General features: G+C 39.4%; 1 protein-coding gene across 3 annotated transcripts in view; it reads left to right on the top strand.

Moving 5' to 3' along the window:
* POC5 (POC5 centriolar protein) overlaps positions 1 to 18,184 on the top strand; it is a 1,778,414-nt gene that overhangs the window by 456,313 nt on the left and 1,303,917 nt on the right. The window lies entirely within an intron of this gene.

Here is an 18,184-nt window from a genome sequence, read left to right as displayed (position 1 = left end):
TCACCTGGGCTGTAGTCATGGCTTTCTTTCTACATTATGGTGCAGTAGGCTAGAATACTTACAGTAGTATCTTGTACGAACAATGAAAAAGGCAGCCGGGTGCATATCTGCCAAACTTTTATGCAAGAATGCTTAACAAAACAAAAAATACGGGGGTGGGGGTAAAGATGCAAAAAGGGGCAAGTTGCTAGAATAACAGGTTTTGCTTTAGCATGCATTTTCTGAAGGATATGAATTTTGTAACTCTAGTGGCCGTCATTATTTATTGACTTCAATCCTCAAAGATTAGCCAGAAAAACACAAAGCTTGATAGACAGATGAAATATATGTGGCAAAATTCTGGACTTTCTGCAAAATTTTGGACATTTGAAAGGTATGGCCAGGCAATATCTCTTTGGTGATATTTAACGAAATGCCAGTTGAATTTAAAGTATGTGTTTGTTTGAATCAGGATTATAGCTAAAGTGCTATAGTTTGGTGAAAGTCACTCCCCATGATACTTGGCTGAAGTTGCAGCATGGTTTCCATGTAACCTACCATCCTCAAAAACGTCGGTTGCAAAGAGGATGCATGCTTACCCTCAAGAGGTATGACCAGGAGTTGATTATGCAACAGTTAGAGATGTAGTCAGGCTTTGTGAAGTTGTGCATCTTCCAGAGTGTAGAAATGCCCCCAGCACTGGCTTGCTGAGTGCCATTTTGGTTTATATCTAATAGCTGTGAGAAACCACTGTAGTGTATCATGGTCATCATTGTAGGCTTGTGAGAAGTGTCTGCATTATATTCTTGCAACCAGCAGTAGATAACCACCTCTGTATAAGCTTCAGACTTGTTATGTCATATTGTATAAAACACAAAATAGTTTATTTCTCTTGTAGCCGGAAGGACAGACACACTGCCTGATCATTTAAGGTAAACTGGTCAACATGTCCAAATTCTTCCATTTCATAATATTACAGTAGCCACCTATTAAACACCACTGCTAGAGACTATAACATCAGTTGCACACACCTGATGGGTTTGCTGATTACATTGTGGTGACCCAAGATCTATAACAAATATTGAAGCTGGGAAGTTGTTTGACACATTTTTAGCCCCCTCCCCCAAGCATATGCAAGGAAAACAAGAGGAGACGAATAAGACAACTGTATCTTCTTATGGTATGATTTTCAATTCAGCATCCTGTATACGAGATTTCTTCAGTTTTTGTAGATGGTCACTGAAAAGGATGTGTTGCTGATACTATGTTATAACTAAACTGAGCCTGCAAATTTGTGTATAGCCAGAAACTTCAAATTTGTACAACAAGCTACCATTGTGATATATCATACTACATAACTGCCATGTTTTTCTGTGGTGTACTTACTAAATGTATAATTAGACACAGCATATATACTAAAAAATCATATGCAAGTTATTTAATAGGAGGACTAGATATGAAGTAAACATACATAATTGTGAGCACAAATTGCCTTTATTACTAACTCATTTATTCCCTTTTTTGGATCATACATATGTCTGAAGATGGGACCTTTAGTTAGACAGCATGCTTCCCCTTCAGAAGTTACATTATGACTTGTTTCTTTACATGCATACACCTTGTGACATTTTTCCCTGTAAATGCATAATTAAAATTTCATCAATACGTAGTTGCACACAGGACAACTAGTTTGCAGTGAAGCGCAGTGTCCTCAAGAGTTGCAAATCAGATACTCCTGCCATTGCTTTATATTTTCTCTCCATCTAGTCAATAAAAAAGGGTCTGTTGCCATGCACATGAACTTTGCTGCTATCTCTGTTACCAGCTGGGTGGATATGGGAATCCCGAGGCAATGTAGAAATTGCCTCATGTTTACTGACAACCAGTTAATTCACAAACAGACTGATATGGTATGTAAGAGATGTATTTATACTATGTCACTGGAGGCAAAGCTGTGACATAAAAGTACTCCTAATGTCAGTAGTACACACGCTGCACCCATCACACATAATTTAAAGCCATCAGACCCACATATGATGAGGCAGTTAAATATAACCTTCCTAATCCCCAAAGACCTTCTACATGAAGTAGACATAACAAATGCCCTCAGCAGCCCCAAATGCACTGTTTTTCAAAACAACACCCACATCAACACATCTCATGGAGCCTTTACTTCTAAGCCCATAAGGCAAGCCATCACACAATCCAACATTCTGGTCATTGGAGACTCCATCATGAGACACACTGATGTCCCTCTCACAGGCTGAGTAAGGAAAAAGTCACGGTCAGTTGCTTATCGGGGGCATAGGATCCACCACATTACGCACACACTCTGATCATTGGACCCAAAGGACCAGTATGATTCAGCCATAGTCCATGTGGGAGTAAATGACCTGAGATGCACCTCCCAAAACTATATGAAGAGACGACACATGGAGCTCTCGGAAAATGTGTCCTAGACTGGTATGAGCCTAGCATTCATTTTACCTTCTCCAAGAATAATGCCACAATACGAACAAAAGATGACTGACTTTAATAATTGGCGTAGTTTCTGGTGTCATTGTAAGGGGGTGTAATATTTGCCAGCATGGAAGGAGATGGTCAACAGATCAAGTTGCTTTGCCAGGGATGGTCTGCACCTCTCCCCTCTAGGCTTTCAAATATTAACTAAAATATTGTCTTTCCCTCATAGTGCCTTTTTTAGGCAATGCTAAACCGAAAGTACTTCCAACATAGCTAATCAAAAGCAAGAATATCTAAAGGTATTACTGCTCAGTACCAGGAGTCTAAACAAAAAACTCCACTCCCTAGAAGCTCTTCTCACCCTAGAGAATGCTGATGTCTGTGCTGTTACTGACACATGGTTTAAAGCTGTGGAGAGCACACCAACAGTAGAAGGTTATAATGCCTTCCATATATTTAGACCAACTACTACACAGACATGGACTAAAGGCTGAGGTACCACGATTTACATAAAAAATAAGTATACCTCAAGGCTGGTTAAACAGGATAATGCACTTCAGCTGCTCCATGTTCAGTTCACCATAGGCAAAATCCACTACCACTTGCTTGCAAGCTATAGGTCCCCCTCTATGACTTAGGAAACCCGTACCGTGTATTTAAACTTCAGTCACCATCCAACCCAATACCATATTCATGGGTGACTTTACCCCACTATTAACTGGGAATCCTGTATGACACCAAATGTACAGGCACAGAGATTCCTGGATTTTGCAAACACAGACTCCCTGGACCAGGTTGTCAACATATCGACCAGGAGTGTAACCATACTGCATCTAGTCCTCACTAATGTGGGAGAGTGCTGCACACCCCCTACTGTAATGTCTTCCCTGGTAAAGTCAGATCACAAAATTGTCTCCTTTTGAACTAAAAATAAAACCTGGACCCCCCCCCCCCCCCAGCTAAACCTGGAATATTCAGGAATTACTCTGCTAACTTCCTATTAAGTGATAACCTGGCAAAATTTCAAGCCCTCGTAAACCCTATGAACACTGCTGCCTATGCAGAACTATTCACATAAACCCTGTACAAGCATGTTAATAGCTGCATTGAGAGGCAGCTGTACCCACCAAGAAGAAGTACAGAACTAACTTAAAAAACAAGCCATGTTGGTGGAATCACAAAATCAGTAAGCCCTGTAACAGAGGGAATAAAATCATAGCAAAAATTAAGAGGTGCAGCACCCAGTAGTATAAAAGCACTCTCATCAAACTAAACAACTCAGAGGACAAATAGTCTGGCAAAGCCAAATTTGAGTACATTTGACCTCCCAGGCCAAGGACAACCACAAGACATTATGTAGCTATGTCTGCAACTTCAAAGGCAGTACACAGTTGTGTGCAGAGCTCATTGTAAATGGAGCTACCGGTACTGAGCCAGAAGGTATAGCAAACCTACTGGCCGATAAATTCAGCTCCAACTTTACCCCTAAATCTTCACTCAGGAAATACCATCAAATATAACCCACCCAACACTAGGGAACAGGTCCTTGATGCTCTCTCTAAGGCCAAGAACACAGCATTAATGGGCCCAGATAATATCCCAGGTTGCCTTCCAAGTAGCATGAAACATGACCTATCAGGCCCTCAATTGCTGTTTAACTGTAGCCTCTGAACAGGCTTCATGCCTTATGAATGGAGACCAGCAACAGTCATCCCTCTGTACAAAAGTGGGCCATCTACAAACCCATGAGAACAGCAACAGTCATCCCTCTGTACAAAGGTGGGCCATCTACAAACCCATAAGTCTCATTAGTGTGTGTAAAGGCATGGAAAGAATTATCATGGAGATGATCAATAGTGATGTAATAAACTTCCAGACCCTGGACCCAACTCACTGCACGGACCAAAAAGAAAAGATAAAACTGAAGACCACAGATGAAGAATCCACTTAAAACACCAGTTTATTGCACCTCTAGCGCTTCGGCAACCGCCTTCAAGGAGTATAAAACATCACATAACTTACACAGTTTATATACCCTAATACATCTAACAATTAAACAAGCAGCCTAAACCAATTAATCAATAAACATTAAAAATACTTAATACTACTTTCTCATCAGATAAAAAGCCTCCAGTTACATTCCACATTCAGACCCTGAGGAAATAGTGTCATATTTTAAAATGAAAATACTTTATTTATATAACAACTTCTTTTTATACAAATCATCAGAAAATACACCCTTCATAATATGTTCTAAGATTGTGACTTGTAACCCATTTGAATTAGAATTGTGAGCCAGCATAAAATGTTTAGCAACAGGGCTATCTTTTTTATTATTTATAATATTCCTGACATGCTCCTGCAGTATAGTTTTAAACTTCCTTTTACTTTCTCCTATATATACAAGGTTACACGGACATTTCAACGCATAAATAATATCTTCAGTATTACAGCTATATATATTTTTAACCTCAAATACATGGCCATTTATATACTTAAAAGTTGGAACAATATAATGACAAACATTGCAATGACCACAGGGTGAAGTTCCTAGTCTCTGCATGGTCCTATACTGCAGTCTCTCAGTGGGATATTTAAATTTATTGTGTACCAAAATATCTTTTAAATTCCTACCTCTACGAAATGAAATGCCTATAGACCTAGACAATATTTTTTTTAGGTCCATTGATCTAAACAAAAAATTCCAGTAGTTTTTAACAATATCTATTAAAACATCACTGAAAACACTATATGTAGAGACAAAATAAACTAGTCTTTTCTCTTGATTTCTAACATCTAACTTATACCCCTTACTTCCATACTTATAAGTACCAAATTTATGTTGTAAGTACGTTGGGCCCAGATAATATCCCAGGTTGCCTTTTAAGTAGCATGAAACATGACCTATCAGGCCCTCAATTGCTGTTTAACTGTAGCCTCTGAACAGGCTTCATGCCTTATGAATGGAGAACAGCAACAGTCATCCCTCTGTACAAAGGTGGGCCATCTAGAAACCCATGAGAACATCAACAGTCATCCCTCTGTACAAAGGTGGGCCATCTACAAACCCATAAGTCTCATTAGTGTTGTATGTAAAGCCATGGAAGGAATTATCATGGAGATGATCAATAGTGATGTAATAAACTTCCAGACCCTGGACCCAACTCAGTTTGGTTTCTTCAAGGACAGGTTATACCTAGTCAGCCTGGTGGAATTCTTTGAGAAGGTCACTAAAGCAATGGATGAGGGCAAAATGGTTCACACTGCATACCTTGACATGGCCAAGGCATTTACAAAAATAAAACCAAGCAACACTTCAAACGAAGCAAAAACCAAGAACATAAAATAAAAATTCCAAACTTATATGTGGAAACACCGGTTTAATAGGACACAACAAAGAATCCCAACGACTAAGCGCTTTCACTATAGCAATGGCTTCATCAGAGTACTGTTGGGTGGTACTAGCAACATTTAAATAACACAAAATTCTGTTACTAAACCAATCAACATTCAATGACCTCATCACAGCACATTTAAATTTAAACAAACAGATGACAAACTTTTTAGTACAAAATATTATCTACTCAAAATCTAAAATATATAAAAAGTACTTCTACTAAAAGATGTTGAAAAATGAAATCTATACTTAAATTGAACTTGTGTTCAAAAAGGCATAGATCTTGGAAATGCATAAGACCTTTTTATGCACAAAAATGTGAAATACGTTCAGCTCTTAGTTGCATTAGTCTTAAGCATAGGGAAAATATGCAATGCAATGAAAGAGGGGGTGATTTAAAGCTTAAGGTGGAAAATTTGGAGACTATGTGGCAACTTAGATTAAATGCCACTCACCCACCGGGATTTAATGACAGTATTGCTATTTTCCCTATGCTTAAGACTTTTGGTCATTAGCTTAGTAAACGGCTGTGAACCTAAACACCTGTGAACCTGTGAGTGAGGTTTTCTCGTGTTCTTGCCTGTTCCTTAGATAGAAACTGCCACACTTTTCCAGACAACATAATGTCCATAACATATTTGAACTTGTTGCATGGGTGCACACACAAGACCCCAAAAAAGGTGTCTAATATTTTCATAGTAATCATGTTAACCCCTTTTTTGCTTTCACACACTGCATGCCCTCCATAAATGTAGTCACCTTATGTGTACCTCTGGTGTCTGATTCTGATGAAATGGAAAGAAATCATGGGCACACTAATACATTTTGACTTGCTGCTCTGACACACATGAGAATTCTCCAAAAAAGCCATAGCAAAGATTGTTTAACCACAATCATGTAATTTTACTTTGCTTTTACACATAGCTTGCCCCAACAAAAAGATAACCACTTTCTTTGTAAACCTCTGATATCTGATTGTGAAGAAATTCTTCTTCTTCTTTTGGCTCCTCCTGTTAGGGTTCACCACAGCAGATCAACTGTTTCCATTTTTTCCTGTCCTTTGCATCTTGCTCTGTCACACCAACCACCTGCATGTCCTCTCTCACCACACCCATAAACCTTATCTTAGGCCTTCCTCTTTTCCTGTTACCTGGCAGGTCCATCCTTAGCATCTTTTTCCCAGTATATTCTGCATCCCTCCTCAGCACATGTCCAAACCAACGTAATCTTGCCTATCTGGCTTTGTCTCCAAACCTTCCAACTTGGGCTGACCCTCTAATATACTTATTCCTAATCCTGTCCATCCTTGTCACACCCAGTGCAAATCTTAACATCTTCAACTCTGCCACGTCAAGCTCTGACTCCTGCCTTTTTGTCAGTGCCACTGTCTCCAACCCATATAACATAGCTGGTCTCACTTCCCTCTTGTAGACCTTCCTTTTCACTCTTACTGGTGCTCGTCTGTCACAAATCACTCCTGACACTCTTCTCAACCCACTCCATCCTGCCTGTACTCTCTTCTTCACCTCTCTTCCACACTCACTGTTACTCTGAACTGTTGATCCCAAGTACTTAGAATCATTCACCTTCACCACCTCTACTCCCTGCATCCTCACCATTCCTCTATCCACCCTCTCATTCACACACATATATTCTGTCTTAGTTCTGCTGACCTTCATTCCTCTTCTCTCTAAAGCATATCTCCACCTCTCCAGGGTCTCCTCCACCAGTTCCCTACTCTCACTACAGATCACAATGTCATCTGCAAGCATCATAGTCCATGGGGACTCCTGTATGATCTCGTCTGTCAACCTGTCCATCACCATTGCAAATAAGAAAGGGCTCAGAGCTGATCCCTGATGTAATCCCACCTCCACCTTAAAAGCATCCATCACTCCCACCCCAGTCCTCACCGCTATCACACTACCCTCGTACATATCCTGTACCACTCTACATACTTCTCTGACACTCCCGACTTCCTCATACAATACCACAACTCCTCTCTAGGCACCCTGTCATATGCTTTCTCTAAATCCACAAAGACACAATGCAACTCCTTCTGACCTTCTCTGTACTTCTCCATCAACACTCTCAGAGCAAACATTGCATCTGTAGTGCTCTTTCCTGGCATGAAACCATACTGCTGATCACTAATCAGCACCTTCCTTCTTAACCTAGCTTCCACTACTCTTTCCCATAACTTCATGCTGTGACTAATCAGTTTAATCCCTCTGTAGTTACTACAGCTCTGCACATCACCCTTATTCTTAAAAATCGGTACCAAAACACTTTTTCCTCCATTCCTCAGGCATCCTCTCACTTTCCAAGAGTTCATTAAACAATCTAGTTAAAAACTCCACTGCCATTTCACCTAAGCACCTCCATGCTTCCACAGGTATGTCATCTGGACCAACAGTCTTTCCGTTCTTCATCCTCTTCATAGCTATCCATATTTCCTCCTTGCTAATCCACTGCACTTCATGATTCACTATCCGCACATCATCCAACCTTCTCTTCCTCTCATTCATCAACCCCTCAAAGTACTCTTTCCATCTGTTCAACACACTCTCCTCACTTGTGAGTATGTTTCCCTCATTATCCTTTATCACCCTTACCTGCTGCATATCTTTACTAGCTCTCCCTCTGTCTAGCCAATCGGTACAGGTCCTTTTCTCCCTCCTTAGTGTCCAACCTTTTATACAACTCTTCATACGCCTTATCCTTAGCCTTCACCACCTCTCTCTTTGCCATGCACCTCATCTCCTTATACTCTTGTCTACTTTCTTCATCTCTTTGACAATCCCACTTCTTCTTCGCCAGCCTCTTTCTCTGTATACTCTCCTGTACTTCTTCATTCCACCACCAGGTCTCCTTGTCCTCTTTCCTCTTTCCAGATGTCACACCAAGCACCCTTCTAGCCATCTCTCTTACTAGCTCTGCTGTAGTTACCCAGCTGTTCGGTAGCTCTTCACTGCCACCCAGTGCCTGTCTTAACTCTTCCCTGAACATCACCTCACAATTACCCTTTTTCAATTTCCACCATTTGATCCTTGGTGCTGCCCTCACACTCATCCTCCTCTTCTTGACCACCAATGTCATCCTACAAACCACCATCCTATGCTGCATTCCTTTGCTTAACACCATACCTACCCATCACTTCCTCATCCCCTCTGTTCCCTTCACCAACATGCCCATTGAAATCTGCTTCAATCACCAGTCTCTCACCCTTGGGTACAGTCATCACCACTTCATCCAACTCACTCCAAAATTTTCTTTCTCATCCATTGCACACCCAACTTGTGGAGCATATGCACTAACAACATTCATCATTACACCATCAATCTCCAGCTTCATAAACATCACTCTATCCGACACTCTCTTCACCTCCAAAACACTCTTAGCATACTGTTCCTTCAGGATAACACCTACGCTATTTCTCCTCCCATCCACACCATGATAAAACAATTCATTGTGAAGAAATTAAAAAAAAAAAAGAAAACATAATAGCAACAATGATGTATTCCATATCATTGCTGTTCGATACATATACAGCTCCTTAATGTGTTATTCCAGTGATCATAAAACCTTCCTTTGCTTTCAAACATAGTCTGATATCTTTGTGTGTGTTGAGGGAAGAGGCAATCTTCCATCCGCAGATCTCATGTTTGTGATGAAAGCGAAAAAATAATGATAGCAGAAATGTATTTCAACTTGTTCAGCATGTAAACTACCCCTCATACAATAATTCATATAATGACCATTTCACAATGTTCATGTAGCTGCCCTTTGGTGTCGCACACACTATCCCCGAGACAATCTCACTCTTGGCATTCACCTCAAATTACTTATGAAAAAGACAAACTAAATAATGGCCATACTAATGTGTTTGAACTTGATGCTCTCATTCATAGTCTTCCACACACTGAACACAATAGTAAATTAAAAAAAAAACAAAAACACCAGACTAACACATTCTGTGGTACTGTTGCTATTGCTCACAGAAATATTTGATGCCCTTCCAATATCTTTCAAAATAAAAATATCTGTAAAAGAAAGTAATGTTCCTGAAAATCAGACTGAATATTAATATCAAGGCCTTTTGTCAGATGACTAGATATTGCATGTGAAACGCTGACATTGGTTGTTCATAACAAATTATCACCATTCTAAAATACTTGCCTCACATTAGAGGACATAGATTGGCTAGTCATTTTGTACTGTGTGACAGTAGAAAAAGGGAGAAGCCATACTAATGAATAGCATGGCTTCTCACTTTGGTGTTCTAATTTCCATTCATTTTAAACTGAACCTGTATGTACAATTAGCGTGCTAATAAAATAATTATATTCAAGTTGTCCTGATGTTACTGTTACTTTTATTTTAAAATGTTCTCATTCTGTCTAAAAATGCATTAAAACTGATTTTATCGCTGCACCCACTTTTCTGGCCATTGCCTGTGGTACCACGATCACTTGTAACCCTTCACAACCTCTAGGTAAGGGGTTGTTAAGGGAATGTCTTTTTAAGGACAACCAATGCATTTTCTGATTCTCAATAATTGTGATTAATTTCCTGCTACAAGAGATACTTGGACCCTGATACAAACAGCTATATCTACTGTATTAAATCAATTCAAAGATGTCTTTGGAAGAGCCTCTTTAGATCTGAATATGCAGTCACTTGGTCGCTATGAGGCCTGCCAGTTTTTACAAGGTTGAAATTTACTCTAGTAAATGCATGTTCAGGAAAAACTCAGGGGCAGATTAGGCAGTGGTATCCATGGTGGCTTCAAGTGGTTCTTGCCTTACTCTAGAACTTAAGTTTGATTCTGAATGACTAGGACAAGAGGGTCCTAGATAAGGTTTGAGGGAAAGGAGAGTCTGCTTTTGCAAACTTTTCATACTTGGAACGATCTGTTTTCAGGCCTACATCACCTACCACTGATATACAGATTGAAGACATGACTTTTGTGATGCAGGACAAAGCTATGAAAGGAACAGGTATGAAACTTACACATACCACTTCTAAGGTGGACAAGCATGCAGTCAGGTTTGTGTTTGATTCTATTGATGGCTTTGGTAGGGGTGCAGCTGCAGACACAAAAATTAAAAATCCTGCGTGATTTTGAAAGCAGGTTTTACAACAGGATATCTAAGGTTGAAAGAAGGAACAAGATAGAGCAGAAAGGGCAGGAGGGTGGGAGTGAATAATGTAACAGTAAAAGAAGAGCATATACTGTTATGGTAAGATTTTGCACAACTGTACTATGTCCTTCCATATTAAGGGAAAGTACAAAAGCTCAAGAGGAAGCCTGGGAGGAGAATGACATAGAAGAGCCGTCGAGAAACCCAGGTAGGATAGCCCTGACAATACCAACTCTGCCCCTGGAAGTAACATCTAAGATGTAATGTTTAGTGAAGTATGAACAGGGGACCAAACAGCAGCCTTGCAGATTGAATTGTTATTCATCCCCTTGAAGAAAGCACCATAGGAGAAAACCATCCTGGTAAAATGAGCCTTTACAGAAGAAAGACATTTACCATGAAAGCAATAACAAAAGGAATAATAAAAATAAAGAAAAATTTAGAATATCCATAAACCTTCAGAAAGTGAACTTGGAGCCAGTACAACAGTTAAATTGCATTGGATGTCACCTGGACAGTACGATAATGGCAACTCTTCCTGCACCCAGGATACAAGATATTGAAGACACTCAGAATTCTGATCAATCGACAAACCAAAACACATAGCTACATTAAGTTGTAAAAGCATTAGGTCTTTCTCTGCTGTACCAGAGAAACCTGAGCGAACAGACTGTATTCATTTTATAAAAACACAAATAAGTAATTGGACTGGTATTCCAGAGCAGGATTTGTTAATCGAAAGGGCACATCTTGTGTATGCTCCAAACCTGAGTTGGTGCGTTTGTGGAGAATAATTATTGACTGTACACCAGGCAGAAGAGAAACAATTTTATCCCAGCAATCCGGGAATGTTGAGAGATCGGTGTGAGATTCAAACGGCTATGTCCAGCTCTCTGCAGAATTCTTTTTCCCCGAGGATCAAAGTAATTTTTTGACCCAGAACAGGCTAAGGGGAATATACAAAAGTTTGTCCAACAAAGAGTGAACCATCAAACATCAGGGGGACTCTGCTTTTCATTCTTCGGATGATAATGTTCATAAGAGAGACTCTGCCAGTGAAACCTTTTTCAGTGTTTCAAAGGAAAATGCTTGAGAGACCGAAGTAACAACAGGAGTTGATTTAGAAGAATCGGATGTACCTTGGACTTGAACTGGAGCCTGGGGTTGGGAGCCGGAGATTAACGGGAAGAAGACCAGCAACACTGAAATTAGTGAATATATGACAGACTAAAGTATAAATCACATTTGTGAAGTATGGCTTTTGAAGAAAGTGGCAGAGAAAGATTGTTTTTTTGAAGATTTTGTTAAACTTGTTAGGGTACTGACTGGCATATGCCCCATTTCATGTCATTAACTCTTAAAACAACACTAAGAGGAAAGAAAGGTTGGAAACAGAGAGAAAAATAACTAAGTAAAACAATTTTTGTTCCCAACAGTATTTGTATAAAACATTTTACAATGTAAATTGTATGTCATATAGTCAAGTATTTTAGTGATTGTTGTATGTGACAGACACTTTTACCTTCTTTCTTTAGATTAAAGAAATATAGCCATTATGGTGTAAATATAGCCATTATGGTGTAAAAAGAGAAGAGAGACTGGACAGAAGCACATTTAAGTTAACCGGTTGTAATCCTGAGCTGTTGGAGTGGGGGTGGGGTTTAATACACTGATTATAATATATGTAGAATTGAAATATTTGTTTTACTATTATGTAGGTGAATATCTGGATGAATGACTTAGACTCGTGAAAATGTCTTTTTGTGAATGCAAGTGGGTTTTAAAATGAGAGACCACAATTTAATAGTTTTCTTTAAGCAAATAAATGTTCAGTGCCAGATGAAAAATATGGAGATGAGAGCATCTCCCCATTTTGACTGTGTTTCCATGGAAACAAGCTGACTAAAGGTGGAGGCAATAAATTGAAAGGTGAAGACATTGTTTACTGAGGGGAATGTAAAATTAAAAGGTACAAGGGAAAGTTTAGTAAAAATAAGTTTGAAATTATTGGAAGTGAATATGAGGTAGTAGCTCTTCTGGTAACCAGATTAATGCATTCACTAGAAGAGTGTATATATATTTTTTTCATTTAAAAATAGCCAGTGCCCTTTTTCTTATGGCTAGACGTTAATGTTTTCTTAAAACACGCACATTGTTTTTTCAAATCTGGCAGGGGAATAAAAATAAAAGGACAGCAATTAGTGTAAGTAGGAGCACAGGTTGTAACGTGCATAAATAACCTTAATTTTAGGCTAGGTTTTGCCTGTGTGTTTGCAGCTGTCGATTTGTGACAGTTATTCTTATCAGGAGGGTTAAACTTAATTATTTGAAGGTGTACATAGTCGGTTGATAGTTTCTGGGGGTGGTTTGTTTTCATTAAAACAAAAAAAATTTGTAAAATGTGAGATGGGTTCAAATGGAGATGACAAGAAGCCACTGTATAAAAGATCAGTCTGACAAGAGTGGGTGCATCCAATACAAAAGCTGGAAATAGACTTTTAAAAAAAGCTATCCTGTATAATCAATGGGAATAACTTCTAATAATTGCTGCAGTAAACATATTGTTTTGGAACGTGAATGGTCTCATAGATATAGACAAAAAGGAGAGATTATTGAATTATATTATGAAATGTAGAGTGCAAATAGTAATTATACAGGGGACACAGTTGGAAATGAGCATGTGAATTTGATAAAGAAACTATTTCAGGAGGGATATTCAACAGAGTGTCATGGACAAGACAAAGGAAATGGGGAAAAGCTCCAATAGTGATAGAAGAGGAAAGAAAGATAGTAAGGGGCTACTGGCAAGGGAGGAGGATTACACTGGCATATAATTATATTTCACCTAAAACTGCTGTTATGGCGCTTAAGAAATGTTTTGGAGAAATTACGTTACACGTTACACGCTAGCCGCTACACACCTGAAATGCGATCTTCAGCTCACCCCAGGCAGTTAACCTTGACATGACTACAGTTTACTTCTTCAGCATGCTGCTGTCAAAGGCTTGGAAGTTGGAAGTACAACGACTTTACAGAAGACGCTGCCCTCGGTATTTATCCCTCCCTACTGTGGGTCTCTACCTAACTGCAGTATCCCGCCCTTGAAAGCGGCAAACATAAACTGCATCTTACCTACACAGGAAAGCGACGGGAAAAGTCCTCATCACTCTCAGTTACTTGCTAAGTACAAAGTAACACTTTAAACAAGACGCTGCCCTCGGTATTTATCCCTCCCTACTGTGGGTCTCTACCTAACTGCAGTATCCCGCCCTTGAAAGCGGCAAACATAAACTGCATCTACCTACACAGGAAAGCGACGGGAAAAGTCCTCATCACTCTCAGTTACTTGCTAAGTACAAAGTAACACTTTAAACAAGACGCTGCCCTCGGTATTTATCCCTCCCTACTGTGGGTCTCTACCTAACTGCAGTATCCCGCCCTTGAAAGCGGCAAACATAAACTGCATCTACCTACACAGGAAAGCGACGGGAAAAGTCCTCATCACTCTCAGTTACTTCATGAAGTACAAAGTAACACTTTAAACAAGGTACGCGACCTTAAGTTGCGTTTTAAAGACCGTATATTGTATATTCTGCATCTACAGTCTCAACGCTAGCACTGGGCTAAGGAAATCTGGCAGTAAATTAGTAAGCACCCTGTTACACAAACAACAGTCTAATAGCTTAAATACCTGTAGCATAGCGTGCTTACTAGCACCATTCTACCATAGTTTTACTATGTCAGTCTAAGAGGCAAATCAGTGCATTACCATTAGCTTGTTTTTTCTTTTTCTTACCTGGTTTAACATCTAAATTAAAAGAAAACCTGGGAATCAGGATTATCCCCTCCCACTATTATTGGCTAATGCGAGGTTATTTATAACCCGTTTCTTGGCGCCATTTTTCCATATACTGCTGTGTCTCCTGACCCCAGTTGCTAACGTGGGTATGTACAGCCTTTTCAACAGCATATTTAATGTTGTATTACTCTGTAACATTCTACTGTTGTTGACTTTTATCTAAATTTAATATTTGCTCAACGTAGCAGCTTTTGTAACTAAGTTGCATTGTAGAGAACTTACATTGTAGTGAAAAGTAATCTGATACTATACATGCTCACTTGTTTCATTAACTGTAAAGTTTTAACAGCTTCGTTATATTGCCTTTCTAATCTCTCTCCCACAGACGCTGCCCTCGGTATTTATCCCTCCCTACTGTGGGTCTCTACCTAACTGCAGTATCCCGCCCTTGAAAGCGGCAAACACAAACTGCATCTACCTACACAGGAAAGCGACGGGAAAAGTCCTCATCACTCTCAGTTACTTGCTAAGTACAAAGTAACACTTTAAACAAGGTACGCGACCTTAAGTTGCGTTTTAAAGACCGTATATTGTATATTCTACATCTACAGTCTCAACGCTAGCACTGGGCTAAGGAAATCTGGCAGTAAATTAGTAAACACCCTGTTACACAAACAACAGTCTAATAGCTTAAATACCTGTAGCATAGCGTGCTTACTAGCACCATTCTACCATAGTTTTACTATGTCAGTCTAAGAGGCAAATCAGTGCATTACCATTAGCTTGTTTTTTCTTTTTCTTACCTGGTTTAACATCTAAATTAAAAGAAAACCTGGGAATCAGGATTATCCTTTCCCACTATTATTGGCTAATGCGAGGTTATTTATAACCCGCTTCTTGGCCATTTTTCCATATACTGCTGTGTCTCCTGACCCCAGTTGCTAACGTGGGTATGTACAGCCTTTTCAACAGCATATTTAATGTTGTATTACTCTGTAACATTCTACTGTTGTTGACTTTTATCTAAATTTAATATTTGCTCAACGTAGCAGCTTTTGTAACTAAGTTGCATTGTAGAGAACTTACATTGTAGTGAAAAGTAATCTGATACTATACATGCTCACTTGTTTCATTAACTGTAAAGTTTTAACAGCTTCGTTATATTGCCTTTCTAATCTCTCTCCCACAGACGCTGCCCTCGGTATTTATCCCTCCCTACTGTGGGTCTCTACCTAACTGCAGTATCCCGCCCTTGAAAGCGGCAAACACAAACTGCATCTACCTACACAGGAAAGCGACGGGAAAAGTCCTCATCACTCTCAGTTACTTGCTAAGTACAAAGTAACACTTTAAACAAGGTACGCGACCTTAAGTTGCGTTTTAAAGACCGTATATTGTATATTCTACATCTACAGTCTCAACGCTAGCACTGGGCTAAGGAAATCTGGCAGTAAATTAGTAAACACCCTGTTACACAAACAACAGTCTAATAGCTTAAATACCTGTAGCATAGCGTGCTTACTAGCACCATTCTACCATAGTTTTACTGTGTCAGTCTAAGAGGCAAATCAGTGCATTACCATTAGCTTGTTTTTTCTTTTTCTTACCTGGTTTAACATCTAAATTAAAAGAAAACCTGGGAATCAGGATTATCCCCTCCCACTATTATTGGCTAATGCGAGGTTATTTATAACCCGTTTCTTGGCGCCATTTTTCCATATACTGCTGTGTCTCCTGACCCCAGTTGCTAACGTGGGTATGTACAGCCTTTTCAACAGCATATTTAATGTCGTATTACTCTGTAACATTCTACTGTTGTTGACTTTTATCTAAATTTAATATTTGCTCAACGTAGCAGCTTTTGTAACTAAGTTGCATTGTAGAGAACTTACATTGTAGTGAAAAGTAATCTGATACTATACATGCTCACTTGTTTCATTAACTGTAAAGTTTTAACAGCTTTGTTATATTGCCTTTCTAATCTCTCTCCCACAGACGCTGCCCTCGGTATTTATCCCTCCCTACTGTGGGTCTCTACCTAACTGCAGTATCCCGCCCTTGAAAGCGGCAAACACAAACTGCATCTACCTACACAGGAAAGCGACGGGAAAAGTCCTCATCACTCTCAGTTACTTGCTAAGTACAAAGTAACACTTTAAACAAGGTACGCGACCTTAAGTTGCGTTTTAAAGACCGTATATTGTATATTCTGCATCTACAGTCTCAACGCTAGCACTGGGCTAAGGAAATCTGGCAGTAAATTAGTAAACACCCTGTTACACAAACAACAGTCTATAATAGCTTAAATACCTGTAGCATAGCGTGCTTACTAGCACCATTCTACCATAGTTTTACTGTGTCAGTCTAAGGGGCAAATCAGTGCATTACCATTAGCTTGTTTTTTCTTTTTCTTACCTGGTTTAACACCTAAATTAAAAGAAAACCTGGGAATCAGGATTATCCCCGCTCCGCTCGGGCTCGCTCCGCGCCCCACCCTGCCCCCGTATCCCACCCGCCCCCAGTACCCCTACATTTATAGTTAAGTAACCACACCTCCTTATTAACATACTAGCCATTCACAATCTCTCATTGATTTAGCCCCTCCCTTTCCTCCAAAAAGAAGTGAGCAAAAAATGTTTAATTTTCTAACCACCATGAATATGGGAAAAATAGCAATCCTGTGCTTTTTACTATCTCTGTTAGCTAGCTTATACCATATTAGTAAATATGAAGACCAACCATATATAGGTTACCATTTCCCCAGAAAACAAACAACAGCGTTAGGGTCTCAAATTGCTCTTAAACTCCACTACCAACAGTCCGACCTTTTTAAAGCTAATATCATCCACTACCACCGAACCAAAGTTAACTTTAACTATCATAAAAACAAGCAATCCCAGAAACTAGTACTAAAATTCAAAAAACTCCTAAAATATATCAGTAAAAATATATCAAGGGCTGGAGACATCCACCCCAATCCTGGCCCCATATCAACAAGCAACCCTGACTGTCCTGTGAATCTCCCTAAGACATCCCACTTGCTTCAAATTTTCCATCTAAATATTAGAAGTGTCAACAAGAAAGTGCATAATTTACATGCACTCCTAGATACTTACCTACCAGATATAATGTGTCTAACTGAAACATGGCTAAAGACAGACATCAAAGACAATGAACTCATCCCACCTGGATATAATATATACAGGAATGATAGAAACAAAAAAAAAGGTGGCGGAGTCGCTGCACTCTTTAAAACTAACCTTAACGTTACCATTAATCCTACCCAACCACCGCAATTCTCTAATGCTGAAATACTCGCCTTAAAAATTCACTTGAATAAAGAAAAAAGTATTAACCTAGTCGTTTTATATATCCCCCCGGGAACAATGCCTATACATTGGA

The sequence above is a fragment of the Protopterus annectens genome, chromosome 2.part2, assembly GCF_019279795.1.
Source record: "Protopterus annectens isolate FY-2018-M chromosome 2.part2, PAN1.0, whole genome shotgun sequence".
NCBI classification, from domain to species: domain Eukaryota; kingdom Metazoa; phylum Chordata; order Ceratodontiformes; family Protopteridae; genus Protopterus; species Protopterus annectens.
Note: the sequence above shows the minus strand (reverse complement) of the source record. Positions and strands in the feature narration are given on the sequence as shown.